A 7,280-nucleotide genomic window follows, 5' to 3' on the forward strand; every position below is an offset into this window, starting at 1 on the left:
CATTTAAGAATAAATTAAACATTTAAAAAATTGAAAGTTAAGTATTATTATTATTAAACTATATTATTTCACAGAAATATTTATGAAGAATTTTTATTTTAAAAAAATAAAGAACAGATCTCTTTTAACTATAGTTCCAACCTATAATATAGGATTCATTCCAATGAAACGTTTTGTGCAGTTTTCACGATGAAACATAAAAGAAATTAAAAGGAAAGATATCTTTTTAAAGTCTAGAACATGACAATGTTTAGTCGTATAATTAGCATGACGTACAGATATGTATGTAACAAGATGGAAGCGAAACAGTCAATCGGTCTGGTAACGGTATATTTGTTGAAAATGTAGACAGTCGAGCTCGCAGACAGGCCAAATAGAAAGTGTAAGTAGAGAGGAAAACGCGCCCCATTGTTCCACCCTCTTTTCCAGGTTTCAGAAGCGTTCGCGGCAAGTGCATTTTGTTGTGTGCTCAGAAATCTGTTATTCAATTTGAAATGGCTTTATCGCGCGTCTGAAACCAACCCCAGATTTCGCATTGATGCCAAACTACATGGACTATGAAATCTCTTCCCAACAGGCGCACATGCGTGGCTCTGTATGGGGCGCGCAACCTGGCTTCTCTCTCTCTGTCTCTCTCTCTCTCTACATTTATGGGAACTACCAACACCATTTTACCAATGGTAAAATCGAGTGCTCGGAAGTTCTCCGTGCTGATACTTTCCGTGTATTCGTTCGAGCTACGTGTGTTCGCAGAAACGAAAGCGATCGCAAACTAAAACAGATATGAAATGACGTGATATATTATAACGATAAAATGATTAAACAAGAAATTTTCGACTAGTGATGTTCGGAAACTACGCAGACGTGTAATATGATTTCGTGTAATATCGGTTGTTTATTCGATGGAAAATGTATGCAATGTACGCGTTTTGAGATGGAAAGGGAGGAAAATCGGGCGAAATAATTATTATCGACATTCTTTTCCTGAATGCAACATTTTCAATCGAGAAACGGTAATAACATTTCAATTTCATGTTCCATGTGCAATGCTGTTATTTCTTTTCAATTGGATCATCCCACACTGGCAGAAAATTAATAAGAAGGACAAAAGGCCATTGTTAAATATAAATCCACAACGTTCTATCGATCGAGTTTGAAAAAGCAACTTCGGTCACGGCTCGTAACAAGATGCCGCGAATGAAGCGAGATCGTGAAGAATAATAGCAGTATTGTCATTAAACGAACGTTTAAATTCGAGTCCTTAGATCAGAGTCTGCCAATTAGAGCAAGAGCAAGGTCGAGACAGAGCTGTGGATTCCGCGTTTGCTGTCCGCGCGTGCTACTCAAGTATGGTAATACGACAAGAAGGGAAACGAGTCTGGTCTTCTTCACCAGTATACCTGTTGTTGTTCAGTTAAATTGAGCCACCTGAAAGATAAATCCTTAATGTATTCGTCGTGAATTTGATCTATCTACGATTTGCATCTTATTCCTTTGTGCTATTTTATCGCATCGCGAATAGTCTCTTTACACAACAATTATAGATGTATAATTATAGAGAAATCTTTTCTGGATAATCTTTCGATTCATTTTAAACGAATAACGCTTGAGACACAAACGAAAAGATATTCTTTTCACCGATTTTTAAATATTTATGTTTTATACGTTATATAATTATTATATTGAAACGTACATTGAACGTTATATAATTGCTCAATTAATGTTAATAATATTTTAATTAATAGTATTTAAAATTTAAAAACAATCGTATAGAAAACACGAATTTTAATAAAAAAAAAATAGAATTGAATAATAATATTGCGAAAATGATTAAAGAAAGATATATTAGTATAATATTAGTAAAAAAATAATTCTATAAAAAAAAACAAATCATAAAAAATTTAAAAATTTAAATGAATAAATATTCAAATACATTGAATTATATTTGATTGTGCGTCAAAAATTAATTGGAACGTATAGCACGACAGTAGCGCCACACTTCATCAATTACAAAATTTATCGAAAGATAAAATTTGATTATAAAAATTAAATTAGATGATAGAAAACATTGCATAATTTTAAACGAAAATTACATAAAAATCAAAATTTTCTGGAATCTATCCTCTGTTGTGGTTATTTCTCGAATAAGAATTCAATATCGAAGATATTCGTATCGGAAGAATAAAAAAAGAATCGTACAGTAGAACACGAATAAAACATACAAAAGATACTCACACACAGAATCACGTAGAGGTGCGCACAGTCGAGATTCAAGCAGGAAGGCAGAGGTGGATTCTCCTCTCAGGTTCGCAGGTAACGTGCACGTAGGTATACGCGCACTCGATTGGCGTCGACCGGCGTCCCGGGAGGGGCGCGACGCCAGCCAAGAACGAACGTTGATACTAAACCGCGGGCCGAGCTGCTCGGAACGACAGTTCAACGAGCGTGTGTTCCGAGGCCGGATCACGGTGGTCCACACGACCAATTTCGCGTGTAAATTTCGACGATCATTTACGGCCGCGTGTACAGTTCGCGAAACTGTCAACTAGTGACATTCATCGGTCTCTATCTCTTACGATGCGTTTCACGAGCGAAATCAATCTCGACTGAGAAGTATCGAATTGCAATTTCGAGGTTATCCACCTTAATCGAGAATCGATATTTATAGTAATCTCGTCCCGATGGTTTCGAATCGCCTATCGGTAAGTGCGATACAATATGGTGGACTACAATCGCGCGCGATGTTAATACGGAAAATTAACCTAAAATATCGATCGAATCGATCCGTATATGACTAGGACCAAGTGTGCACGTGAATTCCTCTGGTTGGAACGGCGTATTATTGTGTGTAATATTTTACGAGAAGTGTCGTCGATTGAAATTGTCTTCTGGAATCGATCGAAACATGATTAGTAACTAATTTTGACGACAACGTTGTTCGGATTTGTGACACAACTACAGTGTGCGCATATATATACGTCTACGTATACATGTGTGTAACCGTGTACGTGTGTGTGTTTACATTGAATCAGTGCTCGTTGGCAACATCATGATCCGTCGACGTGAGTGCGATCGAGTACTCTGGAGTGCTACCGAGGGTGTTTCTAGTGCGAGCTTCGGGGTTACCGTCTGCGTGTGGGTTTCGAGATGCGTCCTGCGGTGCATCACCCACGAGTAACTGCAATTGGAGGCCGATGTACCCGTATATATACCGGTAACTTGGCCACGAGTGAGCGTAGTGTACCGACTAACCGCTGGAGTAATTAATCCGACGTATGTGCGGACAGATATCCTTGTTTCTCTACGCAGAGTCAATCACTGACGTCGATTCAGAATCTAGAGTTCGTCGTTTGATTAACAGCCTCAAAAGATTAGAGTCTTGATTGGAATTACTACGTTGAAGACGACAATCGATACTACTGAAAAACACAAGTGCGAACGATAAAATTGGAATCATCGATAAATTAATGCATATAAGAGGATCGATTGTTACATACGCAAAATATATGAAAGAATGTTCGCGAACACTGATTGTTCCCATTTCTTTATACGCAAATTCCTTCTAACGTCCATTAACCGAATGTCAACATTGCTTGAATAACAAATGACATCATTGTGTACTGCGTATCATTAGGTAGAGGTATTAATTAGAAAAAAGAGGAAAGATCAGTTTACTTCTGACAAATTCGTCGAAACCGATGATACTACGTAAATTGATATTTCATGTTGATAAATATTTCCTGCGAATTTGACCGTGTAAGCGTGTTTTTCAGAGGTTTACCGACTGATCATCGACCGCGTGGCTGCCATATTACCTGACGTCAGCTGCTTATCGCAATCGATTTGAAGTATATATCGATTCAAATATCGAATAACGCCAGTACATTATTCACATTGTTTAAGTGACGTGTTCGAAACGAGTGTACGATTTGGAAATCATCCGTTTACGAAAATAATTCTATCCATCGAGGTTGTGCAATTGTGTATCGTAATACGGGCGTCGCGTGGTTTTTCGTTGGATAAAAAGTTCTTCTCTACTGACTTTTCTTTAAGTTGATTAATCGAAGAATTTCGGTCAGTGTTCATTGGCATCCATGTTGGAAAGTTGCTAAACGTGCATTTTGGCGGACAAAGTAAACGTCGATTATTCGAATAGATAATTAATTAAGACCAAGTTCAGAAGGAGATATTCGTTCTGCATAACCAATCATCGGTTCGATATCCTGATCACCTTACAGTGTACATACATCATTCGATTCGATTCGAAAGGAACGTCTTAATTAATAATCACGCGAACCCATTGAAATTCGTGTGCCGTTTCGCATATTAAAGAGGGCAATTAAAGAAAAAAAGGGAAACCTGAGGGGAGAAAGGACCAGAGAAACAGACCTTGGCAACCGTGAGTGGTGGATTTGGCCAATCTCATCGTCTACTTTTTACCTCGTTTCGCGAACACCGAAAAAGAATTCTCACGCCACACGCCACGAAAGGAACCTTAGACACGCACGCACGCACTCACGCACTCTTCCAGGATCAGAAAACTCGTGTCCTCGGTGATTTCAATTTTTTCATAGTTTTTTCAATTCTCTTCAGTGGTCAATTTTAATCTTCCGTGGAATTGCTACACGACGATCGAGGGTGAGTTATATTTGATTAATAAATTATTTATTTTTAATTATTCTTTTGTTAGTTTTCTATATATTATACGTAGCTGCAAATTGAACAAATGAAATGCGGATCAATATTTGCAGCGTAACAATAGATTTAATCGTCTGTTTGTTTTATATTTTTGCGTAATAAAAGCAATGTTATAGCATGGAAGCATTGCTTGACTAGCAAAATGCGTATCATATTTAACCTTGTTAGCGAATCATTTCTTCGTTCCGGTAATTTTTTTGACAAATTACGTTGGCGTAACTAATTTCTGTAACTGTCAACCGGGTTGGTATATTAAACTTGGGGAATATATCGTTCCGATTGATAATAGAATCCCCATGCGATCCAAATATGTGCAATTCGAGAATAATTTTAACGCAAAATCGAGGTCGTGTAGAATATATTTTTGCATATCCTGGAGCGATTTTATCGTTCCGATACCAGTTGTATAAATTCGTGATTATTTTCTTTTTGGATTTTTAACTTTTATAATTATGGTAGGCAATGAATATTATCGAATAATATTTTCCAAATGATAAGTATTCTCAAATATTCGACATTTTAAATCTAATTATGAAATATTAACCTAGACAACAGAAGGCAAAATTTTATTTTAACATGGTAAAAATAAGAAAATATAATACGTAACGATTTAGTTTTCGGGTGTGTATTACGTATAGATGTATCGTCGTTGACGAAGTGTTGCAATAGCTTTTGTATAAGAGCTGTATAAGAGCACCATCCCGGCTCATGCTGCACTATGCCGTGAAAGACGTGTATTCGTGTCTGTCGCCAGCAAATCCTTGAAATCGAATTTTCCGAGACGAGGGTTCTCCTGGGATGGAAAAAGAGGGAAAAGGGAAAAGGGAAAAGAGAGAAAGAGGGCCGGACTGGTGAGCGGGAGAAGATTCGTACGTCAGTTTGGCCGGAATGACGAAGAAAGTACTCTTGTGCCGAACGTGCCGATTTCGTGTGTCGGCGTTTCCGTGCAATTTAGTCGCATACGATTTATGAAATTGCGAGTGTGAGCCAATGGTGGGGCAGGGAAGAGCACCGACTTTATTGTTCAAATTTCTTGGCAATACGAAAATGCTACGTCGGTGATCTGCGACTCGAACTATATATACTTAACGAATAGAATAAAATAATGATTTATAAATTCATAACACGAAGAAAATTTTATAAAAGATATGATCTTTCTTGTTTCGAAGTATTCGCAACGTTTCGCGCCAATTACATTCATTATTTTATCATTCGTGCAATCTTTTACGAATTATATTTAACATACTCGATAATTGCCAATAAATAATATTATTTCCCTCTTCGTAAACCGAGGGAACATCGATAAAATATCAGTCGCATTTAATCCGTTCGTTCGAAACGTGGAAGCCTCGCGTAGAAACGCGAAAATTTTTTATCGTATATATCACCGATTGTCGGTTAAATCGAGCATTGTCTCTGGCCAAAGCCGCAAAATATAATACATTTCTGCGAAGCCGCACGCGAGTCGACACGTCCATTAGAGGCGAGGACGTTTAACAGAAATTGTGTGACGTTTCGCATGGGTATTGTATACGGCGGACAAGCGTAGGTATGCCCAAATAAATAGACCGTGTTACATAAAGAGCCCTTGTTTAAATTATATCCACGAAGGTATTGCGCTTGTTCTCCCCCGCATGCGGGGGAGACAAAATTGCGCCATTTTCCGGAACAAATGGTTCCTACGTACGGAAGCAATACGCCAACCGTACGAAATTATAACGGATATATCACAACTTTCACCCGCGCTAGAGCATGAACGTGTAATGCGTGCATGTACACCTTGGTCTTTTGCTCGTGAACGAATGATTCATGCGAGCGGCGCGAACGTAGGAGGAAAATTATCGAACGTCGAGGCGGGAACGTTTCCACGGGTCCGTTGCGGCTTGGAAAATATCGTGAATGTCAATTACCGGGCCGAGTCCTGGTTAACTGGACTGGTAAAAATCGGTTTTGCGATGTTCAGAGGTGGATCGGTCTGCCGTATGTAACTTTAATCTAGGCGTATTTCGCGCGATGAATCCGTTTACCGGATATAAACGAGGTTTCGCTTTGAACCGTTCTTTCGCACGGAAATTTGAATGTAAATGGGAAATATTGGCGATAGATCTTAGATCAATTGAGAGGCAATGAACATGGAGTACATTATATACTCGACGCTTTATCTTTTATTCCATCCGATGGATCATCGTTTAACGAAGTAGTTCCGTGCGGAACGAAACGGAGGGCGATTGGAAAATTTGCGAATAGATCCTTCGATATCGCGTAAACCGTTGCCCGTAACTAATAGCCGGTTATACGTAACAACACTCGTGGGAAGAGCTATCAATTAAGAACGGAAGAAATGCAATCCAACGATCCTAAAAGGCCGGCCGAGCCAACAATGCAACACCATGGGTGCCTCCCGGTGTTAAACGCGAATCCACAAGCGGCCCGAGTGGCCGTACTTTTAAGAACGATGCGCCTCGTCTTCGAAACGTACAAACTGGTTTCTGGGATACCTCCTCCCTCGTGCTCGCCTCATTCCCTTTTCTCACACTCCGGCACCCACGGAGGAGGAGAGTCGATCAAGCTTCTCCCGGGTG

The 7,280-nt window shown here is 39.0% G+C and overlaps 1 protein-coding gene across 3 annotated transcripts in view; it reads left to right on the plus strand.

Annotated features, from left to right (window-relative positions):
- Positions 1–2,445: 2,445 nt before the first annotated feature.
- LOC102677983 (latrophilin Cirl-like) overlaps positions 2,446–7,280 on the plus strand; it is a 377,280-nt gene continuing 372,445 nt past the window's right edge. For all 3 annotated transcript variants that reach the window (XM_031510811.1, XM_031510810.1, XM_031510812.1), the window contains exon 1: positions 2,446–4,638. The gene's annotated coding sequence lies outside the window, so the exon portion shown is untranslated. The remainder of the gene's footprint in view (positions 4,639–7,280) is intronic.

Source organism: Apis dorsata, unplaced genomic scaffold, assembly GCF_000469605.1.
Source record: "Apis dorsata unplaced genomic scaffold, Apis dorsata 1.3 scaffold_264, whole genome shotgun sequence".
Taxonomy (NCBI): Eukaryota; Metazoa; Arthropoda; class Insecta; order Hymenoptera; family Apidae; genus Apis; species Apis dorsata.